This window comes from Chelonia mydas, chromosome 7 (genome assembly GCF_015237465.2).
Source record: "Chelonia mydas isolate rCheMyd1 chromosome 7, rCheMyd1.pri.v2, whole genome shotgun sequence".
Lineage (NCBI taxonomy): Eukaryota > Metazoa > Chordata > Testudines > Cheloniidae > Chelonia > Chelonia mydas.
In genome coordinates, this window is record NC_057853.1 from 11493700 (window position 1) to 11519723 (window position 26024).

At 44.9% G+C, this 26024-nt stretch overlaps 1 long non-coding RNA gene across 1 annotated transcript in view; it reads left to right on the top strand.

The window, feature by feature from the left end:
• The first annotated feature begins 1565 nt into the window (after window positions 1–1565).
• The window catches only part of LOC122466751, a 59258-nt gene continuing 34799 nt past the window's right edge, over window positions 1566–26024 (top strand). The window contains exon 1 of the long non-coding RNA XR_006292514.1: window positions 1566–1670. This is a non-coding gene — a long non-coding RNA (uncharacterized LOC122466751). The remainder of the gene's footprint in view (window positions 1671–26024) is intronic.

Genomic DNA, 26024 nt, shown 5'->3' on the forward strand with positions numbered 1-26024 from the left:
TATTTTTAGAGCACTAGTGTGAATCTCGGAAACCCAAGTCTGTGGCTCCAGGCCGGGAGGCTCGCTGCTGCAGGCTGCTGCCAACAAACCCCTAATGTCTTCCTAAAAGAAATGCTCTAGCACAGCAAGAAGTCATGGGGCTTGATGCAGGGACTGCCGGTGAGGTTCTGTGGTCTGCATCGTTCACGAGGTCTGATGAGATGATCCCAATGATCCCTTTGGCCTTAAAGTCTATGAATCCATAAGTAGTCCCTCTGAGTTCAAACAGGCTGACACAGATATAAAATTAAGCACGTGTGGCAGTATTTGCACGGCTGGGTCCTCAGGGACCAGATTGAGTTTCCTTTAAAAATCTGACTTTAAATATTACCTCAAATCAATCAGTAATTCCCCCTGTTCTCCCACTAATATTTATTTCCCCACATGTACATAGAGGGACTATTCAGAAAGAATTTGATTTCCTACTACTCAAAAATACCCAACAACACACAAGCATAATTATGTGCTGTACATGAGAGAGAGAGAGAGAGAGAGAGAACCCTCTGTAAGGGTTACTAAGTTGTTGCAATAACATATAGTGACACTTAGTTTATTTTGCATTTACTGTTAACAATGTGTGTTCTATTTGGTCCCCTTTCCAGACAGTTTAGGGAAGTTTAGCTGAGTCTGAGAGCGAGGAGAACTAGAAAAGCAAATGTACTAAGCATATGGAGGTTTTTTCTCTTGGCATGTGGGTTTTTTTCTAGCAGTGTTTGGTTGAAAGGGTAGTGAAGCATTTGGCATCACATATTCTGTGTGTGGTACTAATTTTTTTCCCAGTATTGTCTAGATATGGTGGGGGATGGTCACAGTAGGAATAAGTCTGCTACTAATGTGGCAGGGTGTGCAGTCTATTCATTAACCTATGGACGGAGAACCCAGCCCCAGCGTCTTCTCTTAGGAGCAGGCTCCCCTGAGCCAGACACTGGTGCTTTTAGGATTAGATCTTTAGTACTGCCAACCCCAAGTATTCAAAAATCATGAGTTGGGCCTCAAAAAAATATGAGATTAAAAAGGAGTTGAGCCTTTAGGATTCACCTTAAAAAAAGAAAAAGAAAGCAAGCAAGCCAGGATTCTCATGCACTGTAATTGCAAGACTCCACAAGCTGGGGCTTTAAGAAAAATCACCAAATATTGCAAGAATCATAATAAAATTGCAGATTTTTCAGAGTCCTAGGTGAGGGAAGAGTCTCCTTGAACTAAACTCAGACTCTTAAAAATGAAGAGGAGAGGCTGCTCACTAGAAGCCAGAAAACAGCGAGCTGTAGACATAAAGTTGCCTGTTTTGAGTTAACAGACTGGTAAAATACATGAAGGGAATGTGACCATATACTTTGCAGGTCTGTGCTAGTTTGTGTGAACAAAAGCCCTGTAAATTAAGCTGAAACCAAAGAAGGCAGTGTTAGTTAGTTAGTTCTCCTAATTGCCTAACCTGGGCCTCCTGTGATCTTTGTCTCCAGCTGCTCAGGGTGCGTCATGCCACATACTTAATAATAGCATAGCATCGTGGGTATCTGAATGAAGAAGATGACACCAAGTTGTCTTTCAATCCAATGCTACTTTAAAGCAGCCAAAATCCTCTCCCAGAAATGACCCTCTTCTATAAAACTGTCTGCAAGCAGTTACACTGGGTAAGTTGTTTCTCCTCTCTGTACCTTACTTTTCCCATCTATAAAATGGGTATAATGACAATAATGACACCAAGCTTCCATTTTGGGACCTACTCATGAAAAATACTATACAAGACCCAAGTGGGCGTACTTTTTTTTATTTGTGGGAAATAATTTTAAAGCATTATATAGAAAACACCTTTCTTCCTTCCTATATATATAACACCACAAGTTCATGTGCTGACAGAATGGGCCAACTTCTCTACTGCTGTAAAAGGGTGACGCTCCATTGACTTCAGTGGAGTTTTGCTCATTTACACAAGCAGAAAATTTAGCTCAATATCCCAAGTGATCTGCTAGCAATAATTGTTACACTTGGAACAAATATTGTATTCCCATATATCTGTCTCACAGTGCTGATGCTTACAGATGCTCTTTGTTGTAGAGATAAATGGGCACATTAATTTAGTGTAGCTGAAATCATATTTCTAACCACTTTAGATATTGAAAAGCAGTTTGTCCTTTGATCTTCATATCACCACAGCCCTTTCTATAGTATTTTAGGGGCCTTCTTAATCCTCAATGCCCATATTTGTGAGCGTATGTTCCCGCTTATTCATAGATGTTTTAAAGCTTCTTAATCATATCTTATGACAGCCTTAGGGTCTCCAGTTCTCTGACAAAGCTAAAGAACCTCTGGCAGATACATTTTATCTTTCTTGGCGCTATGTCTAGGGGCCAATGTCTGCATGGTGCTGAGTGCCATTAGTTCCTGTTGACTTTGAAGGGAGCTGTAGTCTCTCAGCACCTTGCAGGAGGAGGCTAGTACAGTATAGGACCATAAAGGACCTGTCAACTCAAAAGTATAATCACACCCCTGAAAAGCATGAGATTTTTTTCAATAGGAAAAGAAAAAACAAAACCCAGGCAGTGTCTGGATAATAGAGAAGATTTGAAAGGCCAAGTGCTAGATAAGAAACTGAGAAAAGTAGAGGATTTCATACTATCTGACTGAAAGGCTTCTATACTGAAAGACAAATATTGAGGTGACATTGCTATAAATAGGTTCAGGAAAAGCTAACAGTGTAGGAGTAAATCTAAATTAGCTGGAGAAAGCTATCCAATTGACGTGATGCACCGTAGCCTCCTCAATCTAGAGGCATCTGATTCCTCAGCTTTCCTAAAAACAGAAAATATTCTTGAGTTCTTTCCAACTTACAGTTCAGCAAGACAGAGCAGGGAGTGGGTTTTGTGCAAAGGCCGAGTGGGTCACCAGAAAGGCAGTGATTATTAAATGTTTTAAATAGAACAGACTGAAAACACACCTAGTGAGATAAGAGAGATTCATAGGCCTTGTAGATTTCAAACAAGCACATGACTCATCAACTGGCCATTTGTTAGGTGAGTATTTTGCTCTTTCCCAGCAAAGTGGTAAGACTCCAGGGGGAGAAATTTGTCTCAGGAAGTGCAAGATGTGTGAACCTGGAAGGTTTCCACTAAAAAATGGAACAAGACAAGGCTGTGCACTGCTACTGCCAATTATTTTAATGTTGTACTGGATTTCATTGTGTTATGCTGTGGATCATAGGTACTGATGCTTTATTAAGGTAGCAGGAGGTTTGCTGACTGATCTAGGCCATGTTCATGGTGTGGGTTTGATACAGGAGACAGCGGATAAGGGGCAATAAATAACAATGAAATAGGATCTGAAGGCAAGAAAGGTCAGTTCTCTCATTTGCTGCCTAAGGTCCAAATATAGACTAGTAACCTGGGTTGACACTGACCGAATTATTATACTATATTATACTATATATTATTATATATATATAAAGAGTAAAGGGGAGAGCTGTGTATATTGGGGCAGTCAGGTTTGGATTAGATTATACACTGAGTGGGAGGAGAGCAGCTCTTTGCAGCTAAAGGTTTTGCGAATATACATATAATTGGAATTGGTTCTGTAGCTTTCTGCTCTCTCTAATTGTTGAGGCTGATCCAGACAGGGTAAGTGCAGCCAGCTGCTTTAGGGGGAAGCCACAAAGTGCTAGGGATTCATTCTAGTTTAAGGTTTTTATCCTTAACCTGCTGGGATCCGAGTTTGGGGGAGATAGGTGGGAGATCCCCAGACTGTTGGCCAAAGATTACTTAGTTTTTATTCACTCTTTATTCAGGCTTAAGTGCACAATTGGGAGGGAACTGAGTGGTCCAGTGGGCAGATGCTTGGTTACTCTGTGGCCCAGCCTTAGCCCACTTGGGTGTATGTTTTTAAATACAAGTCTGCCTGTTTCTGCAGCCCGCCACATTCCAAGCTACTTTGCAGTTTGTTTCTGCACCGAAGTACCAGCAAACAAAGTGTCTCTAACAGCTACAGTTCCCGTGCAGCAATCTAGGCAGCACAGATTTGTAAGGGAGCTTTGCTGCAAGTTTCCTGCTGAGCATTCTAGCCTGGTGAGAAAACATCTTGCTTTTTTTGAACTGTGCATCTGTCACTGCTGAGGGCAGAAGCAGTTCAGTGCCCGGCAGTGGTCCATGGCCACAGTTTGAGATCCACAGCCATGTGTAAAAGTGACAGCTGCTTTCTCATCAAATGTACACTCTAAACAGGAACACGACAGGCTCCTGCTATACTTGGGACCTTGCTGAGCTGTAGGGTCGACACAGAGCTCTGATAGAAGGGTGACTGAAAACTGAGAAACCCTGATACAAGCAAGAAAAGGATTTGGGGAGCCCTGCCACAAAGGTGACCGATTGCTTACATTTTGCTAGCCAAATAGAAAACCCAGCGGGAGGTTCTGTTGTTTGTTGTTTGCATCAGGCCCTGAAAGAGGGGAAACGGAGGCATAGCAACCCTGGTACTGAAGCCTAAGTCCTGCTTGGCCAATGTGCTGAGCACCCACAATGCCAACTGAAGGCAATTGGAGCTGCGGGGGCTCAGCATCCCTGAAAATCACCTCTCAAGTTGGGCATCCCAATTAGAAACCAATTGTAAAGCATAATCCTCAATCCCTGACTGTATAACAGAATGGTTGTGTTGAGGACACTAGGGGAATGAATATAGTTGGGAAGAGAAGACCTGGAATTGGGAAAAGAGGCGAGAGAAGCTGGGGGCTTGCATGGGTACCATGTAAATTCTTTGCTTGGGGGTCAGTCCAATTGGTCATGCCCCTGAATGCAAAAATATTGATCTGAAATGTAAAACATTAACTTAATCAGAATAAATATTGACCCTGGAGGCTTCAGTCTGTTTGTTCCAACAGACTGAACAACAGCTATAAAGTCAGACAAGCAAGCTAGGCTGGTTGCTGAATAGGACATTGTTGGGCTTCCCAAGATTTTGAGCTGATGTTTTAATTTCCAGTTATAGAATATTTGTCACATAAGATTCAGGGTGACATTACAGCACTGCAAAGAAGAATTTATTGATCTACCAGAGCTATTAGAATTCACAGAAAGAAGGCATTATGTAAATTAAAGTGAGGTTATTTTGTATGACTTAAGGGAGATACACTTTCCTTATTTGCTGAACAAAAGGGAGCAAGCTAAAGTTTTAGAAAGTGATTTAATAATTGCCAGGGAGAACAACAACATAATGCTTCCGTCCAAAGGGAAATAGATCAAAGGTTTCTTGTTTAGAGAGAAATTAATTTTCTCTGCATTGCTTCCAACTGTTATACGGCTGCTTTTGCCACATCATCAGTCCTAGATGTGCATCGGGATTGGAATGCAAATAAAGTTTTTATTGTGGCTTGCAAAAATGTATTCTGTTTTCTCCTCTACACATAAGAAGGGAGGGAGGGATAATCTTAACAGCAGGGAACTTTTCCGAATCTGTTTCTTACAAATATGGTATAAAACGGTACAAGAGCGAGTTTTGAGGGTAAAAGGCCCTTTGCAAATAAACTGGAGGTGTATTTCAATCAATGCCTTTTAAGAGATGTTACCAGCCTATTAACACTGTTTCCTTGAAACAGGGTCAGATCCTATTGCTGGGTGAGACTCACTCCACCTGCATAAGCCTGAGTGTTTGTTTGAGCTTTAATTGCATAGGAGTGGAGAGGGCTGGATTGAGGTGCAGCCCTACAGCCATCCTTTTCTCCCCCTACGACTGGTACTCCAATCCATAGGCTGCAATGGTGGCATACAGTGGTCTGTTTGCATGGGTCCACTCTTAGTGGTTCCTGCTAGGGCTGGCCAGAAGATGAGAATTCCATCGCAAGAAAATTTTTGAGAATTTGACATTTGTCTTTGTTCTGTATGGCAATGGAAATGAAGCTGTTCCAACTTTTTTGTGAAAAAAACATTTAAATGAGAGGCAGCCCCACCTCAGAGCAGCCTGGTGACTAGGGCATTTACCTGGGTGGTGGGTGAACCAGGGTCAGTGCAGCAACTTGAGCCTCTCTTTGGCTCAAGGAATATTTATTTTTTACACAAAGTGGAGCAGCTTCAGTAGCAGAGAAACTGAGGCTTTGTTTACATTGTGGGGGGCGGGGGATCGATCTAAGTTACGCAACTTCAGCTACGTGAATAATGTAGCTGCAATCGATGTACTTAGATCTACTTACCACGGGGTCCGCACTATGCAATGTCGAGGGGAGACACTCTCCCATCAACTCCCCTTGTGCTTCTCATTCACATGGAGTACAGGAGTTGACGGTTGATTTAGTGGGTCTTCACTAGACCCACTAAATTGACCGCTGATGCATCAAACCCCCGGTAAGTGTAGACAAGCCCTGACTCCATAGTCCAGTGATTAGGGCTCTCATGTGGGATGTGGGAGACTCAGATTCAAGTCCCTCTTCTAACCCAGGCTGAATGAGTGCCCTCAACCCTGGGGGGTTTTGGCTATTCTGGGGTGTGTATCTCTCTCCTATTGTATCTAGAAATCATTTTGACAAATCAGTATTTAAAAAAAAGAAACAAAGGCCAAAAATATAAACCCCACTACCAAAACCCAACCAACCACTGCCAATTTCTCATCAAAAGATCCCCACCAGCTCTAGTTCCAGCCACTCTGGGGACTGAAGCGGTATGAAGGGCCTTTTGCACCACAGTGAATTTAATCTAAAGTGCACAAAAGGCCAAAGAAGATAAGCAGAAATGCTGCCAGGGGTGCAGATCCACCTAATGTGGATTCTGACAGTTGTTGCTGGCTTGGGCCTATTGCTTATGGTGTCTTGGATTAGTCTTGCCTCTTTCTCGCAAACTGTGCTTTTCCAGACCATATCCTAGTGCTCACTTGTATGTTATGGAAGGATTCTGGCTTGCAGGTGAAGTGGAAAGGTGCAGTGTTTCGGCAGGTGCTGGAGGCTGCCAGTATGCCCCCAGATGCAACAGACCAGCATAAGCAAGGATAGGATTTAGCCCATAACATCTGGGACTAAGTTAACGAAAGTTGCCAACAACATTCAAGATGATGTGAAACAGGATAATGCTTGAGATCCTGTAGTGGCCTGAGCTGTTGTAAATGCCTGCTTTATTTTTAAAAAATGAAATAGCACCGAATCCCACTTCTATCATCAATGGAAAATTGCTTTTAAAATGAACAACGATGTTTTTTCCCCCCTCCAAGTTTCACAAAACCGTAGACTATTTTGGGAGGCTAATAAAGACTTGCTGACGTCAAAATGTTATATTAAAGGCAGCTGTTTCTAGTTAGCTTATTTATTCTTAACCACTTTTCCTGGTGCTTCACGATAAGACTGGGACTAGACATAGATTTCTAAATATGAACCAGTCAATTATGGATTCCACCTTTCCCATGATGAGACTAACTACCAAATACCTCCCCTCTAACACCATTATTAATTTACCTGTTTTGTGGTTAAATTCAACAATATCATGTATAGTTGATCCAGAAATTTCAGCCACTTTTAATACAAACAAATTCTCAGTAAGAATATTGGGTACAAATGCAATATGGCCTCTGTGTGTGTGTGTGTGTGTGTGTGTGTAAAATTAAGCTGCTGGAATCTAACACTATTCAGCAGATAGAAATGCAGGTCAGTGATTAGAAAGAGCTAATTGTATATCCCAGAGCTTGAAATTTTAGATCAAGAAACTCTTATAATAAATAGACGAGCGTTCTCCATGTTAATTGTTCACCCTTCAAACCCTCAGTGTGTTGCACATAATGGAACTAGATTCTCTGGGGAGGCAGAGTTTTGCTGAGGTAGGAGGGAAGGTGACTTTAATTTATAGCTCCTGTATTCTGGGCCTAATTTGCCCCGGCTTGACACACCAGGACAAGTTAAAGCATCCTCAGGGCTGCTCTAAGTTACATCAGCAACCCCCAGAACCGAGGGGATTTATCCTACGTACACCTCTTTTCCACCAGAAGTTGGGAGAGGGTGGCAAAGGAGCTGCTATGTTGGCTCTATATAATCCAACGAGAGCGATGGCTTGCGTTGCCGGAGTGGCAAAATGCAGCCAGATTGGGGCTGAGAATCTGACCAGTCATGTGGGTTTTGACCCATTTTTCTGCCTCATTGAGTACAATTTTTCAGTTCAGCAATTTTTTCCCTCTGGTGGCTGGATTTGCCTCACATCACATTAGTATCTCCATATGATGCCATAATGTCTTTTTACAGTCTTAATAGTATTACTTATTTTCATATTTAGCCTAAGGCTTCATTTGAAGGAGCCGAAGGTGTTGTTATAATAACTAACATTCCACCAGATGTGAAGTGCAATCACCAATCACTTCAGACAAATCTTTTTATGGTTTTCGTTCTATAATAAAACAATAAACTTGTTGTTTAGATGAAGACTGATGCATGTAACTTTGCCCATGTAATGTAACTTTTAGGATTCTTGAACCTTCCAGAAAATTATGTGTAAGTAGATTAGCATGAGTCCAACTGTACATTTAAGGGAATATATTTATTAAAATGCACTTTGGTAATAAGAATATGTGGTACTTTACACAAACTATTAAAAACATATTGGGGCCAGCCCCGCCAACCTTACAGATGTTGAGCGGTGCTTTACTCCCACTGAAACTGATAGGTTACTTTTGGAAGAAGGTGCTATGCAATCTGAGTAAAGGGGCCAGAATTGGGTCTGTTATTTGAACGAACTGATATTAAGAATAGGTTGATCGTGCAGAATATAAGAAGGCATGTCTAGGCCTTGCCTATGTAAGTTTAAAATGCTGTTATGTTCTCACTCCTTATTTGGGGCTGTGTTGACCCAAGAGCAGAATGGGATCCAGATTGTTACCCAGAGTCAGAAGCTGCTTCCTGTCCCCCCTACCCCTCACTTCTGTTGTGGGGATGGATAATGCCCTGCATAGGCGCTGACTCCGTGTGTGCTCCGGGCTGCCCCACCTCACCTCTGCCTCATCCCCTGAGGGCGCAGCTTCTCCGCCTCCCTCCCAGCGCTTGCCACCGCAAAACAGCTGTTTTGGGGTGTAACAAGCTCTGGGAGGGAGGGGGGAGGAGTGGGAACGTGGCGCGCTCAGGGGAGGAGGTGGGGAAGAGGCGGGGCTGGGGCGGGGACTTGGGGAAGGGGTTAGAATAGGGACAGGGAGGGGGCGGAGTTGGGGCGGGGACATTGGGGAAGGGGTTGGAGCAGAGGCGGGAGGGGGTGGGGCAGGGCTGGGGCAAAGGGGGGGTCGAGCACCCACCTGCACCTGTCGAAGTCGGTGCCTATGGACTTCCCTGTGCCAGCTCTCTACTGGGCAGAGCACAATTCCCTTTGGGTCAGATTCAAGGATCCAGCATTTCTTAACCATGTACACCAGAGAGATATAAAGGCCCCATGGAGGTTCCTCTTCCATCTGTGCTCTATGGTAGCTGGCACAGGGGAGTAAGAGAGTAGCTTAGGTGCAGCATGGGTCCCATAATAGGGAGGTAGGTTAGAATATATGTCAATTTTTTTGACCCGTAAAATTGGAAGTCATTGAAAAAAGTTAGTGGCTTCTTAGAAGGTAAGAAAATCTGACAGGTAAAGTGTTTATGTATCCAGACTTGGACTTCAAGTTTAAATTAAACAAATATCACCATGCTAATAATAAATATTTTACAGCATCTTTCTTCCTATGGTCTCAGAGGGTATGTTTACACTGCAATAACACACCCCTGGCTGGCCTCTGTCAGCTGACTCAGGCTTGCAGGGCTGGGGCTGTGCAGGGCCGCTCTCTCCTCGTGGGGTATCAGAGGCAGGGCTCTAGCCAGAGCCTGAACGGCTACACTGCAGTTTATTGGCTTCGCAGACTGAGCCAGCGTCAGCTGATGTGGGCCAGCTACAGCTGTGCTGTGGGGCTTTTATTGCCGTGTACCCATACCCAGAGGGCATGAATCCCATACCAACAACTGCATTAAGCGAATGTTGGGGTTTCCCCATTAAGCACGCAAAAGCAAAGAAATGCCAGAGTTAAAGTTTCTGACATGACCTGAACTCTGCTTCTTTATGGGTATATATGGCATTGAGTTTGGTTCCCTACCTTAAAGCACTAGACTTCTGCTCACACAAAAGAAAGCTCCCTCCCAGAGAAGCATTACTTACCAGGTCATCGGCAAAACAAAGATACTTGTACTCATATGCCCTGTCCATTGCTTAGGACTTCCTACACAAACCCCAAACTACAAACAAATACAGTCGTTATCTCCACAGCAGCCTGTGTGGTTCAGTTCCCTCTCTAAGTCCTTAAGTCCTTAAGTCCTGCAATATGTCTGTCTTTGTTAGAATGGAAGGGGTTTCAGTATCATGCAGGCAATTGTCATGGCTCCTGTCCCTTCATCGAGGCTCATGCAGCCTTCACTTTTGGGGGGATGGCTAGGCTGCAGTGCACCAAGCCTCTCTGATAGATAATACCAGCTGTCGACCTCTAAACACTTTACAAAGGCGTTTTCAAGAATCGGGACCTGGGCAACCTAATGCGTGCAGCTGGTCTCTAGTAGCCTGCCTGATTGGCTATACCACCTGATTGGTGGGAAGAGTCAGCAGACCAGCTCTCAAGCCCAGCAGCTGCCAATGTCTGGCTGCCCAGCTCTGAAGGCAGCAGTGCAGAAGTAAAGAGTGGCATGGTATGGTATTGCCACCCTTACTTCTGTGCTGCTGCTGGCAGGGTGCCACCTTCAGAGCCGGGTGCCTGGCTAACAGCTGCCGCTCTCCGGCTGCCCAGCTCTGAAGGCAGCGCAGAGGTAAGGGTGGCAAACTCCACTGCAATACCATGATCCCCACTAAAATAATCTTGTGACCCCGCTGCAACTACCTTTTAGGTCAGGGCCTTCAATTTGAGAAATGCTGGTCTACCCGGTGAAATCTGTATAGTATAGGGTAAAAGTACACAAAAGACCAGATTTCATGGGGGGAGACCAGATTTCACAGTCCATGATGTGTTTTTCATGGCCGTGAATTTGGTAGGGCCCTACACATGAGTTAACAAAGGGCTGAGTGGATGAAAACAGGGCTAGCTTAGAAACTATCACACAATGTGCACTAGAGCAGTGGTTCTCAAACTAGGGCCACTGCTTGTTCAGGGAAAGCCCCTGGCGGGCTGGGCCTGTTTGTTTACCTGCCGTGTCCGCAGGTTCGGCTGATCGCGGCTCCCACTGGCCGCGGTTCGCCACTCCAGGCCAATGGGGGCTGCAGGAAGGGCGGCCAGCACATCCCTCGGCCCGTGCTGCTTTCCGCAGCCCCCATTGGCCTGGAGCAGTGAACTACGGCCAGCGGGAGCCGCGATCTGCTGACCCTGAGGATGCGGCAAGTAAACAAACTGGCCCAGCCCACCAGGGGCTTTCCCTGAAACAAGCGGGACCCCTAGTTTGAGAACCACTGCACTAGAGCAAGGGTTAATGCTTTCTTTATAATAACTCCAGTGAAGCTTCTCTCCTTTCCCCACTCTACTGATGGGACAGCTGAAGCACAGAGAGTAAGGATGAAATTGTCAAAAGTGAGCTGTAGTTCAGAATGCCTCCGTTTTTGAGTATCAAAATGTAGACCGTGAAGGCCTAATTTTCAGAGGCACCGAGAACCCGCAATTCCAGTCAAAGTGAGTGTGACTTGTGGGTTTCCAGCCCCTCTCAGGGCAGAGTAACAGAGCCAATGGTAGAACGCTGAATCCTGATTCTCACTTCCCTGCTTGCAGCAGGTAAAACTCCATCCCCAGTAGTGATTCCTTTGTGTAATTGGCATTAAAAACCTATCAAACAGGGTTGGGGGGCCAAGTCCCGTAAGTAAAGTCTGCAAACCCCTAATACAGTAACAAAGGAAAGAAATGCTGCTATGGACCTCTGTATCTTTCAGCAGTCTAAATCTCCCTGAACAATTATATTCCTGCTAAAATATTAGAGTGCATTGGCACAGAACCAGGTTGGACATGTGCAGACTTATCTTTTACTAGCAATTGGTCTGAACTCAAGTACAAATCATTCTTATTTTTGTTTTCTAAAAACTCCTCTTTTCTGCTTGATGATCATACAGCGAAAAGCACATGTCACCTGTAGGAATCACGTTAATTTGCAGGTCATTCTTTGAGTAGAATATTTTCTATAGATGGAAAATTGTTCTTCACTCAACTTGCATACGGATCCTTTGATGCTCTTTTGGATTCTTCCTTTTAACCTTTTCCATTTCTCAGGGCAAAGGGACTAATTAAGTATACAGCGGACAGGATTGTGCCTCTCTCAGAGGGAAGAGTCAGAAAAGATTTACTTTGAATAAATGTGAAGGGCATGCACGCCCTGAAATATTTCCAAGAAAAGAGTCTTTGTGTTCAGCCTGGATCCTAAAGACCCATCATGGGCACAAGTCCCCAGTGCTTCATTTTTGCCTGGGCTTGCCAGAGCTGAGCCCCGGCACCTCTGGGCTTGCTGCCTCAGTTATGTATTTTAAAAAATCGCTTCAGTCCTGGCATCTAATTGCTTGAGCTGCGGCACCTCTTGCATTACAAATTAAGCACTGGCTGTTCTGCAGGAAGGGGTAGAGAATAGGTGGGTCTACAAGCTGTATTTTTGGTGCTTCCATTAGGAAATTCTTCAACAAAAGATCTATATGAGAGGCAGAGTAGTCTAGTGGATAGGGTAGTGAACTGCGAGTCAGGAGACTTCAGGTTCATTCCTTACCCTGCCATTGACCTTCAGGGTGTCATGGGCAAGTCACTTCATGTCTCCGTGACTCTGTTTCCCCTCCCATTCTTTGCCTGTTTTACCTTTTTGTAAAAAGACAAGTATTTCTATTAAAAAAAAATAAAGTAAAATTGAGAAAAGTTGTATACAAAATTTTGTATGGAATCTTTTAGTATTTTAACTAAACAAAACAAGAAATGTGTTTTGTCTTTTCTCTTTTTTCTTAAGGGGAGAAGGAGACAAACTGGGGAACAAAAAACCCAAAATGATTTTTTGGGGAGCGATATCATCAAACTCCCCCCCCCCAAACTCCTCCACTTTTAAACAAAACATTTTTTAAACATTTTCATTTTGATTGAAAGGCCATTTTTCACTGAAAAAATGATCTGACAAAAATTTAAGAGCAGCTTTACTATTTGGTAAGCTATTGGGGGCAGGGTCTGTCTCTTACTATGTGTGCAGCGATTGATCTCAGTTGGCACCTCTAGGTGTTACCAGAATACAAATAAATCATATGAATCGAGGAGAGTCAAAGCTCTATTGGGTCTTGTTATAAAGCACAGGAAGGTTATTGCGGGGGAGGACAGAAGAAATCTTTGACAATGTCCTCATTCCTCATGTTTTACATGTTGCTTGTCATTCCTGTTTGAGGCTAATCAGTTTTTGGAAGAGTGCAAGTCACCTTCTATTCTGAAAGCAGGGTTAGATGGGTCTCTCTTTTTATTTCTAGGAGAATTTGATCTACTGTTTTCCTTGTTGGTGTCAGGTTTTGGGCTAGCCTGAAGAACAGAACCGTGCAGTCCTATTATTTATTTTTCAGGCCTTCCCAGTGTTTAAACACTCAAGGTGTGAAGCACCTTCTTGTCTCATCCATGTGATAATCTGGTCATATTATGAATGCCAGTTAGTGACTTATCTCATGCATGCATATTTGCATCAAGAGAGCCAGCTGTTGGGAATGACCTCTCCTTATGATCTTTTCAAGCAGAATCTTTGTCGTGTTTCCATTGCAGCACAGTTAGGGAGCACCTGAATTGTATTAGGGCTATAAATATTTCACTCTGATGCCTTTATGACTCTTCTTTCCCTTTATTCCTTGGTCAAAGGGACTGCACCTCCTGTGGTAGAATCATTCCTTTAGCAGGACTGTAATTTATGGCTCCTTATCTACACACTGGGAAAGCCAGAGTCTGGAAGCAGTCCAACGTTTACTAGAGTAACTTACAGGTTTGAATTGCAGTGGAGTTTCGGTAAAACACCTGGAGTGAAATCCTGCCCCATTGAAATGAATGGGAGTTTTGGCACTGATTTCAGTGAAGCCAGGATTTCACCTCAATGAGCAAAGGGTAGTCCCCAAGTCTGAAAGCTTAGGGAAGCGAAAAATATCATAAAAACCACTTGAGGAAACAACAAATGCTTACATGTGCTAATTATTTTTCACGCTCACTTTCTGTCTAGTTAGTTTCACTCTTGGATGAACATCTGGATCTCCAAATAAATAAGTACCAGTGGCATGACAGACTTGGGCTTAATGGGGAAAGCATTTTCCAGGGGGAATATAAAGGGGCTTGTATATGAAAATATGGAACTTTCCAAGAGCTCCTGTGTTAACTTTAATGATTTCAGTTGAATTACTTCCTGCTCCATTACCCCCATTTCTTCTAAAAGGACAAGAGTCAAATTCCTGCACTGACAGAGAGCTATGTAAATCCACAGTAGCACCACTGAAGTCTACCAAATCTCTTTTGCTTTTTAGTGATATCTTCCAGTGCAGAGTTTGACTTCAGTTCTCAGTCACTTGTCTCAAATCCCCGAGCACTAACTTATAAATAATCCTTGAGGGGCAAATTTCACACGCAGGAACTGGAGAAAATGTTTGTTCACCCACTGCATCTACAGAGCCCCACAGTCAACCACAAGCACATGGGAAGGATGACGGTATTACTGGGTGAAATACTATTATGGCAGCTGTCTCCTGGTGACAATGTTACACATAATCTTCCAAGTTCTATTTCTTAGCATGCAAGCAAGTTTTGACTCCTGGGAAGACATGCTGGATTCTTGTTAGTATCTGGATTATGCAAGGTTTTTCTGTGCAGAGACAGCTGTGGGAGAGAGGGAGCTACACAAGCAGCTGGAGAGTTTGTTCCCTGTCTTGGGTTCTGGTTAGAGTCAGTTCTTGAGGCAATGTTGCTCAATGTTCATTGGTGGTAGGGTGAGATTGCTGGAAGAGGGAATTGCCCCACTTACTGTTTGGCTGTCTCATGTAAGGACTGATGTTTAAGTGTGAATAAAGCAAGTTACACTTAGAATACACCCAGTCTCCACATCACTGATTTCTCCCCCACTGAGAGGCTGAACTGCCAGGTCCCAGACATCGGCTACTGCTAAGCAGTGGGGCAAAATGCTGGTGTCAGAATGGGACACTGGTGCTGGAAGAAGGGGCCATGATATTATGGCCTGTAGTATGCAGGTGTTCAGACTGTGGCCTGGCAATCTTGGAATCATTGGATAACAGCACAAGCATAGCTATCTGTTTGCAAGTGCTGGATCAGAGCCAGCTGCAGGCACTTGGGAGGGGCAGGAATTGGGGCAAAGAGAAAGGAAGCAACTTCTCAAGATTCTTCTGAACCTCTGGAAATCGACACATTTCCATGAATTGTTTCAGTTTCAACAAAAATGCATTTTCTTATGGAAAAATGTTCTGTTGGAATAATCCCAACCAGCTCAATGCTTGGTGGATTTTACTTTCCTTTTTCTTAAGCCTTGTTTCATACCCTTTAGTTACCATTTGTGCCCTGTGTGGAATGACTGCCGGTTTTATAACCCAAATGTGGAGAACGGTAACACGTAATGAAATTCACATCAAGAGTGCAGTATACAAAGCCTTGTGAACTCCATCAGCGTGACAGGCCCCCAGTGAGTCACAGCCGAATGATTAGAATCATCTTCTGATGCGGGCAGGCCTTCTGTTGCTTTGGTGGGTTCTCTCTCTCCCTCCCCCATCCCTGGCACCCTTTACAAGCATGCACAGAGTTATGAAAGGTTAAAAAGAATTCCTGCTCCTCAATGGCTATTTCTTAAATTTGTGGTAAAGAAATACAGCTGAAGCACACAAATCTCCAAGTTCTAAGGAATTTCTTTTTGCCCCTGCCTTGTCAGTATAGCTAATGATTCTGATTGCCCCTCTTCGAATCCAGTGTGCGCTGCTAGGAGAGATCCCTGGACAGTGGGAGGCTAGGGGGGAAATTCCCCTACTCTAGGGTTCCTGTACTTGCTCAGAGTTCCAGCGGCTGCAGGGCTGAGCTGGGCATAACCCAACCGCTTTTAAGCAGTGGTCCTGTACTAAATCAGTTTGCTTGCTGGTGGCGCAGCCTGGAGCATCACACCAGCTGCATGGTTGTAATGCCACTGAAATTTGACCTGGCTGTCCCTCTGTACAGATGGAGGGGCAGCCAGGCCAACTTTCAGGGGGCGGCATTGAGACCTGGTGCATGGGATCACACCACCACTCAAATTTGGTCTGGCTGCCCCTCCATCAAGATGGAGGGGCAGCCAAGCCAAATGGTGTTGCTACCTGATGCACAGGGAGTCTGTTCCTATGTGACAGGCTTCAGAGTAGCAGCCGTGTTAGTCTGTATTCGCAAAAAGAAAAGGAGGACTTGTGGCACCTTAGAGACTAACCAATTTATCTGAGCATAAGCTTTCGTGAGTTACAGCTCACTTCATCGGATGCATAAAGTGGAAAGTACAGGGAGGAGATTTTATTTATACACACAGACCATGAAAAAATATACATTGTAAGGAGAGTGATCACTTAAGATGAGCTATTACCAGTTCCTATGTGGCAGAGCTCAGAGGAGTCCACTGAGAACTCGACTCCTGGTGGCACCAGCGCATGTCCTGTGTAGGTAAGAGAGAGCGGAGACCCAGCATCTCTGTGGGGCAGCGGGAGGAGGGAACGAGCGAGGACTGGAATAGGGTCCTTGCTGGGGGCCGGCACTGGAATTTGCCCCTCCCCAAAACATATCTGAATTGGTGCCAGTGGAGTCATGTAAGTGCAAAGTGTTATAGAAACACAGGAGGGTTCAGAATACCCCTCAGCCCAGAGCTGTGAGCGCCTCTGCTGGTTTCTAGCAGCTTGTTGGGTGAATTTCTGCGGGGGGCTGTGAATGTTGTCACCTCTGCAGACCTCGCATGTGCTGTGGTAAATGACACTTCACAGAGCGTTTCATAAGTTCTGCTGCCTCCGTTTGGGCTCTCTCACATTTGCTCTTTTTAATCTTTGAAGTCACATGTTAGCTGCTATAGTTTAGGGGTCACCTTGTGAGTTGGACCAAACTGGAGGAGGGGTAGAAGTTTGAACGGGCAGTGAGTATATTAACCCTTACTCTGCCTACATGAAATAAGTTCTGCTAAAGCAGCATTCCTGTGACCACAGGCTGGACACAAGTTATTCACTCCCCTGACAACTATTTAAAATGACTGCAGCCCTTCGGACAGGTTACAGAACTCTTTAGCATGCTGTTATCTGCACTGGTATGAACAACGGTGCACCACCTCCACACTATCCACCTTGTTCCATGTCCACACACAGCTCTTCCATCCCCAAGGGCCTGTGGATCACTGCACCAATTCCACAATCCCTAGCAGAGATCCCTGGAGCTGTGGAATAAAGCCCATGGTACACAATGTCTGCCTCTGTTCATGTTTTTGGTTTACCCCATTGCCTGATCTGAATTGCCCTGTCCTGAACAAGGTGGTAGGGACTACATCTTACCAGGCCCTGACACATAGCAAAGAGTCAGCAGTTCCTCTGTACCCCATGCCACATAGCCTGTGGGTTATGCCAGCACTAGCTATCTATACTAGCTTTGCCCCACTGCAGATTGACATGGTGTGGATGATCTTAGTGCATGACCTTAGTTAGCCTTAGTGCAAGTAAATGCAGCCCCAATGGTGGTGGTGTTTTTGTGTGTGCATCAGTAGACTGTGTACACGATTTGCAACGTCTTGCATGGACCTGTGGTACAATACACGTCTCTTAGGGTGCTGTATTTGTGGTAGCAATGCTCCAGTTTTCTCTTGTAGACGAAGTGTAGGTGTGCAGATACGAATATGAACTTCCCTGAAACTTTGAATCCAAAGCTGGGCTGGGTTATGAATGTTAAAGCTTGAGCTTTTTATTTAAAGGAAACTTTCCAAGAAAACTAAGCAAAGTTAATTCTCCCTGTGTCCTTGTATGGTTTGAAACTGGAGGCATTTACAAACGTGTGGCCAACTTGAAGTTTTCTGCCCGTTTCCAAAAAGTGATTCTTTTAGCAAAAAAGGAAACGTGATTAAATGGGATTCTACTGTTTTCCCCTTGTGTTCAGCATTTGCTGTTTCTGTTAGGTCATCAGTCACCATGAAACCAATGTATAACTTACAGACTGATTGCAGCAGCTGCTTGAAGCACAGCTCATAACCTCAACCCCCCTCCTCCCAACAACCCAGCTATGCAGTTAAACTTAGTTTAATTCGATCAGTATATTTGTAATGGAAAATTGTACTGCAGATGAGCATCCCAGGCCAAGATTTAATCTGGTGTAAGAGGGTGCTGTTGTACAACAGTAACTTTCCTGGGTTTGAGTCATTAAAATATAATCATATGCAGGATATTTTTGTTCACAACAAACCTACCGGATGTCTGAGAGAGGGAAAAGCATAAATGGCTCCATGTCTTTTTTGCTTTAGATTTGTTAATCTTCTGGAATTCATTTGGCCGGTTTCACTTAGTGTTGCACTCAGTGTTTCTAGAGCATGAAAGGTGCTTGACTGAGCGTGACTTGCAAGATCACAGCAAACAGTGTCTTCCTACTGGTAAGAAAAAAAACATCCGTAGAAAGGGCACACAGCCAGCTGATTTAAGGAGATGGGGGTTACCCACCGAGGGAGAAAACCCCTTTGTCCTATTTTCTGGTGCTGCTGTGCTCTAGTTAAGGAATGGAATAACCCTTTAATCACGGACTCTGGAACTGAATGGCGTGGAGGTGCATATCTATCTATCGCAGGTGCCTGTATAGCTCCCATTACTGCAGTATCTGTGCACATCTTTAATATATTTTTCCTAACACCACCCTCTGAGACAGGGAAGTAGTAGGGAAACTGAGGTACAGAGACCATGGGCACAGAGGGAGTCTGGCAGAGTAGGGAATTGAACCCAGGCTGGTGCTCTAACCGCTTGATCATCCTGCATCTCTTGTTCTCTTGTACGTAAGCTAGGGAAGAGGGGCTGGTGATCTACTTTCAACTCAGCTGGGGAGTGCCCTATGCCACTCTCCCCACTCATGCAAGTCCTGACGTAGGATGTACTAGGAGAGTGCCCAGGGGAGGAAGAAGTGTGTTGGAAGAGGGAGAGAATGAGGCTGGAGCGCTCTGTGCACCAGCTATTTTACATCAGTGGAGTGCTACGTACGGGCCCAGCCAAAGTCACCATGAATTAGAGCACCCCTGGGACAGCAGAGGGCTGGGCTCAGAATTCAGGGGGAATAGCAGTGGTTTAAAGCTCCCTTCATCCACCTTTCCCCGAGTCTGTGCCTCTGAGCTGCTACTTCTGAGAGGCCCAGCTCAGAACCACTGTGTTTATTATTATTGCCCAGATACTGTTGTACTAACTTAGATGGAATAAATGGGCCAAAACAGTTAACTTTAAACAGCGCTAAACAAGTTTACGCATCTCCTTGTTTGACAGACTTGTAGATGGTATCAAAGATGGTAATAAATGTCCTTTTGGGGAAAAAAAAAGTGAAGTGAGCCTATGTCTACACTACCACAGTAAGTGGACCTATGCTACGCAACTCCAGCTACGTGAATAATGTAACTGGAGTCAACGTACCTTAGGTCGAGTTACCGCGGGGTCTCCACCGCTGGGGGTTGACGGGAGAAACTCTCCCATTGACTTACCTTACTCTTCTCATTGGGGGTAGAGGATAGGGGTTGACTGGAGAGCGATCTGCTGTTGATTTGGCAGGTCTTCACTGGACCCACTAAATTGACCGCCGGTGGATCGATCTCAGCGCGTTGATCCCGGCTGTAGTGTAGATGTAGCCTGAGATGGGCTAGGGCTGTTGCTGTTGAAGTCTGATCGCATTCATCTCCTGTTCTGTTTGGGAATCAGCTGGAGCTGGTAGGGTGGCAGTGTCATCTGGGTCCCTCTGTCTTACCTGGTCTGGCCAGGATATCTCTCAGGATCAGGATGACAAAGGCCTGGGGTTCCAGGAAACTGGTGGAAGTGGCAGCTAGAATGGTGAAGTTCTCTCTAGTAGCCTCCATCTGTTTTCCTTTGCTTACCCTCCAAAGTCTTCTTTAAGGACCCGAAATAGGAGTGATAGATGGAACAGCCCATGCCCTCATTATTTTGTCCACCAGGTAGACCTAACTCCTGACACACCAATTTTGGTTTCATTAATTTCCGGTTCCACCTCATCCATTTTAACAAGCATGATTTTACCAGTCCTGGAACCATATCAGTTGGACCTTTTGTTTTGATTAATTCAGTTTTTGTCTCCTTTTCATACCTGTTCACAGGGGTGAAAGTACGGGGGCCCAACTCCGGCCCCTGGAAGGGGTGGGGCCTTGGGTGGAAGCGGCGGGGCTGGGGTCAGCCTCCCCCAGCCAGCCCATCCACGCTGCCTGGCCCGCGTCACCTGGGGCTCCGGTGGCAATTTAAAAGGGTCTGGGAGCCCCAGGCCAGCTGCCTCTGCCCCCACATCCCCTGTCGGTCCCTACTGGTGCCTGTACCTCAGGGTCCCTACCAGCAGGGCCGCCGACGGGGGGCAACAGGGGCTGCGATGTTAACGCTTTAACGTCGGCTGCATACGGGCCAGTAGCAGCTTCTTACTGGTATGCTGTACCGGCCCATACCGGCCTACTTTCACCCCTGCCTGTTCATAACATTCTATATGGAAAATAACTTGGCCTACTTTCCATGGTGAAGTCACATGCAGACCAAAAGTTATAGGTTCTTGGGACACCTTAGAGATTTTCACATACTTTTTACAGTTGAGCTCACAATTCAAGTACATTTGTAGGCTCAATTATCACAACAGTACTCCAGAGGAGATTGGAGCCTTATTGTGCCAGGTGCTATGCAAACAAATTCTCCCTGCCATGGAGAACTTGCAATCTAAATAGACAGTAAGGGGCAGATTTACAAAAGGGCCACACACCCAACAGCTGCCATTGAGAAGCATGAGGCCTGCTGTAAACTGAGAAAATCTGACTCAGACTTAGGTGCCTAAACGGAAGCCGAGTTTTTTTGAAGATCTGGCCATGAGAGACCAAGATTAGTCTCTAAGTCACTGGGCCCTGTTTATTTTACAGGGAGGTCCGTGATGCTAGACGCATGCAATTCCCTCGCTAAAAAAGGTTTCCATTGTTTGGTTGAGACTCTGAACGTTTCTTGCTTTCCCACGTGCGTCTCATTATTTGTTGTTTATTCATCTACTTGAAACACATTGATATCGTTAAGCTGTTCATGGTGGGAAACATACAAATGAAAAAGTTTGCTAGTTGTCCTGCGATCAGAAAAATCTCCCAGCAGGGGTACTGACTTAACTCTTTTTTTTCCTTTTTCAGTCTCTCTCTCTCATTTACTAAGTCAAAACTCTCTCCCTGAGCATGGGATCAGACAGACAGAGCAACCATTGGCATTTCAGTGGGAAATTTCTAATAGCCACCGGACTAGCAGGGGGAGATTTACATTGTGAGCCATTGAAACATTTCCACTTATCACAGCAAATTTACGCATCCACACCAAGAGACTCTGATCCATTGGGAGATTACGCTCCCATTTTGGGCCAGATTGTTTGCACCTCACTCTCACAGTTACTTCCACAAGTAGTTCTGCTGGGATAAATGAGACACTGTGTGTGTGAGTCACTGATCCCCGGTGTGAGTCAGGACTCTCTGTCTGGACATCTGGGAGGTGGTACATTCAGACACAATCTGGTCCCTGACTGGGATCCCCAAGTGCTACAATAATACAAATAAATAAATAGCAGGAGAGGTGACCATCCCTTCCCTGATGACACACTGCAGCAGGTGTTTGTGAGACCCTTCAAAGCATTTCTGTGCCAAGCCCAATTCCATTGCAAACTGTGGGGTTGATCTTGCAAGGTGCTGGGCACTTTGGCCTGGTCCAGCAAAGCACTTAGGTCAAGATTTTGAAGGGTATTGAGGCATTGCTTCACTCAGCATTGCTAGGCCCAAGTGACTTAGGAACCTAAAGGTACATCTCCACTTTGAGCTGGGGGTGTCCTTCCCAGCTTGAGGAGACCTACCTGTGCTAGCTCTTATCATGCTAGAGTGCTAAAAATAGAGTGGAGCCATGGTTTCAGGAGTGGCTAGCCACCCGAATATGTGCCTAATGTCTCGGCTGGGTACATACTTGGGGTGGCTAGCTGCTTCTGCCACTGTTTTTAGCACACCAGCTTGATCAGAGCTAGCACAGGTAGGTCTCCTCAAGTTGGGAAGGACACCCCCAGCTCAAAGTGGAGATGTATCGTGTGACAGGATTGGGGAAAACCCCATCCAGTGCAGGACGAATGCATCTTGTCACACTCCTAACTCCAGTCTATATACTCACCCTCCTTAGCAGGGCAGTGCAGCCCAATGGCTGAAGTCAATAGGTTCGCCCCTCTTAGCGGGGCAGTAAGGTCTAGTAGCCACAATCAGTACATTTGCCCCAGGAAGACAGGGCAGTAAGGCCGAACGGGCAAATCTATGGACTCTAGCCTTCTCAGCAGGGCAGTGAGGCCTAGTGGCCAAAGTCAGTAAATTTACCCTGGTTTGCAAGGCAATGTGGCCCACTGGCCAACGTCAATAGATTTGCCCCAGTTAGCAGGGCTGTAAGGCCTAACAGCCCAAGTCCATAGGTTTGACCTTCTTAGCAGGGCAGTGAGGCCTAGTGGCCAAAGTCGGTCCAGAAGGGGGCCACCACACACAAGGAGGAAGATGGCAGCCCTAGTAATGGGGTCCAGGCCCTCCCTCTCCACTGGACCCCAGCCCAGGGCCTTGGTAGCGGTAGGGGTGTGTGCCACTGAGTCAGCAGGGGGGTTCCAACTAAAACACGCTGACTCACCACTCCGGTTCACCAACCAGGCCACTATCTAAGTGTCCTGGGCTGCTTCCTACCATAGTTCCTGTGGCTATGGTCTGGGCATCTCTGCTGTCTCCAGGTTCCCCAGTCTGTGTTGTCCCCTGCAACTCCTGACACGGTGGGGTCTCGGTAAGTACCTTAGCGTCTACTTGGGTTATAGCATCTCCAGCCCCCATGGCCTCAGCTGCTCCTCGGCTGGAGCCAACAGAGCACATCCTTCCTCCCCACGTCCCTCCTCCCTGGCAGTCAGCCCCAACTGAGCTGAGCTTCTCCCTTTTATACCAGTGCACCTGAAGCATGCCCAGCAGAGTAAAGGGGGGGTGGCTTCCTCAACCCACAATGTAGGGTTAACCCTTCCCCGTCCAGTGTGGGGCGAGTGCGCCCCATCACACACACCAAGTCTCATTTTCAACAGTGACTTCGGTGGGACTGCTCACAGGCTTAACTTTAAGCATGTGCTTAAGTCTTTTTGCTGGATCTGGCCAGAGAGCTTTGCAGGGTCAAGCCCTTTAGAACCACATTTTCCTTTGAATTAAGCCCTATGCACCCTGATTGCAGTGAATGCGTTTGAAATGGTATAGATAAGAATAGAATTTGGCCTGAGTGTACATCACGGCAGAAGCCTGGTAAACTGGATGTTTGTTCCTACCTCTTCAATATTGCATTAGCATGATTGTTTTCTGCAATAAATTGGTTAACATGGTATTAAAAGATTTTGTCTTTATCGAGCTGTCAAAGGACAAAATCACAATACACATGCTGGCTATGCTGGCTAATTAAGCAGCTGATGTGTAATTTGTCAATATTAACACTACATTTTCTGCTGGCAGCTGCTACCCATCTAAACTCTAGTGTGTGTTAAATAGAAGGTGGATGTAATACTACCACCTACTGGTTATCCTGCAGTAACACACCGGTTAAAGTATTTTGTATCATTAAGAAATCTTAAAGATCATCTAAATAAGACTACAAGCAAATTCCACATCTCACACTCTGTGCTCAGTCATGTGGTTCCACACTGTCCAGGCATTATATACGCTGTAGTGAACTGCTTTGGATAATGACAGGGACCTTTCAACATTTTGTTTTTCCCCAAATCAAACGTTAACCCTATGAATGTTGTGCTTTCCTGATGTCTGTCTGTCTCACTCACACATTTGCAACTGGCTTACGAAGGAAAATTCACTTCATCTTACTCTTTTTTTATTCTTGAGAAGTGGATCAGTTTAAGTAAATCAATTTAAAAATCAGCCTGCAAACTATTGCAAATCCTGAATATATATGCACTTAGCCCAGTTTAACCCTTCCACGAGCAGTTTAGCTTGCATCACTGAGTTGCTGAATTAAGCTAAATGTATATAAGAAAGGATTAAACTAAGTTAAGTGCATCTATACGAGGGCTTTGCCTCAATTTACATGGATTGGCTTTTAAATGGATTGAGTTAAATCGGTGCACATTTCTAGTACAAAGTCTTAGCTGATATTTCTTGGGACTAAATTTCAGCATGAGATAAGCAGCCCAAGTGAGGAATGTTTGGGGTTGGATGTATACCTTGGCATGGTGTGGATTTTCCCACATTTTAGGTTGGGCCCTTTGATGGATTGAACACCTCATTAGTCTTGGTGCTAACAGGTTCTCAAAAGTAGACACGTTCTGAGTAAAAGTGAAGTTACAATGTGCAATGGAGTCAGGCTCTCCTGACCTGACTCTGCCTTGAATGACGTTGACATGAAAAACACTGAATCACAGTGGCCTCCATCTGTACAAAGACATGGAAGACATGACTGTACATATGTATTTTCATACATTTATCTGCTAATCTAAAGGTCCCTGTGCAAGCATTAGCACTTGAGAATGCACGTGAATTTATGACATTCCCTGAAGGATTTTTGGTTCCATAAATTTAAAATGCTGGCAGGTTGGGACAGATTTAATCCTGTTTCCATATGTTTCATGGTGTATGTTGAGAGAATGTGCATATTTTACTCACACCAGCACAATGCAAATTCAAAGCTTTAAAACAATGCTTTTCCATGTGAAGAACTACAAAAAGAGTAGATGACAATTAATCTGGCATCCTCTATTTGTCAGGCTCCTGGGGCGAGCGAAGCTGGTACAGTGTATGTTAATCAGTCTTCAACACCAGGAGCAAGAAACAGGGAAGAATTAAAGAGCTGACATCAGGTGGAGTAATTAATTTTGTGGTGCATGCATCACTCATCATTTATTATTTGTATCACAGTAGCACCTAGGGAAACCAACCAAAACTGGTCCTTCATTGGACTAGGCACTAGACATACACACAGTGATACAGTCCCTGTCCTGAAGAACTTATGATCTAAGTAGACAAGACAAAGGGTGGACTGGGAAATGAAGGCACAGTGAGATGAAGTGACTTGTCCAAGGTCTCACAGGAGATCAAAGGCAGAGCTTGGAATGGAATCCAAGAGTGAAATCCTACCTTCATGGAAGCCAATGGCAAAATTCCCAGGCTCCCAGGGCCAGAATTTTGCCCCAGGTCTCCTGAGTCACAAAGAGGACGCACCATGAGTCCTGTGAGCAAGCAGGAATGACACTCATCGGAAAGAGGGTGTCTAGCCTTAAAGAAGCTAGTGCCCAGATGTGGCCACAAGGGAGCTCCCCAACAGTGAATGAACCTATTACAAAGGCAATATGTTTTCACTGAGTGATGCTCTGAAGGCTCAGTTAGGTTAGCACATGCCCATTTAATTTGTTGTGTATAAAACTTATTTCCTAAAGTGTTTCATGAATAAAGCCTCTAAAAACAAAGCTGGGCATCTAACTGCTGGTTGTGTGCATCGAATTGCTCCAAATGGAGCACTCTTATAGTTCTTAACTCAACTAAGGGACATTTTTGACCACTCCAGAAGAATGGCTGTGATGGTATCTCATAACTACAGCTTCAGAGTTTACATAATATGCAGTAATATCACTAGAGCCAGTGTGCTGTTAGGCACTGAAATCACGTTTGGTTTAAGTTTTCATATTTTTTGGTGTTCTTATGGTTGAAAATAAACACGTAAGGGTTCTTATAGCTCAGAACTGCTTGCTGGAGGGGCTTAACTTTGTTGTCTATTCTATTCTACATGAGTGCTTCTATTCTACATAAATGCACATCACATCACCATATTATCTAAGGCCCAGGC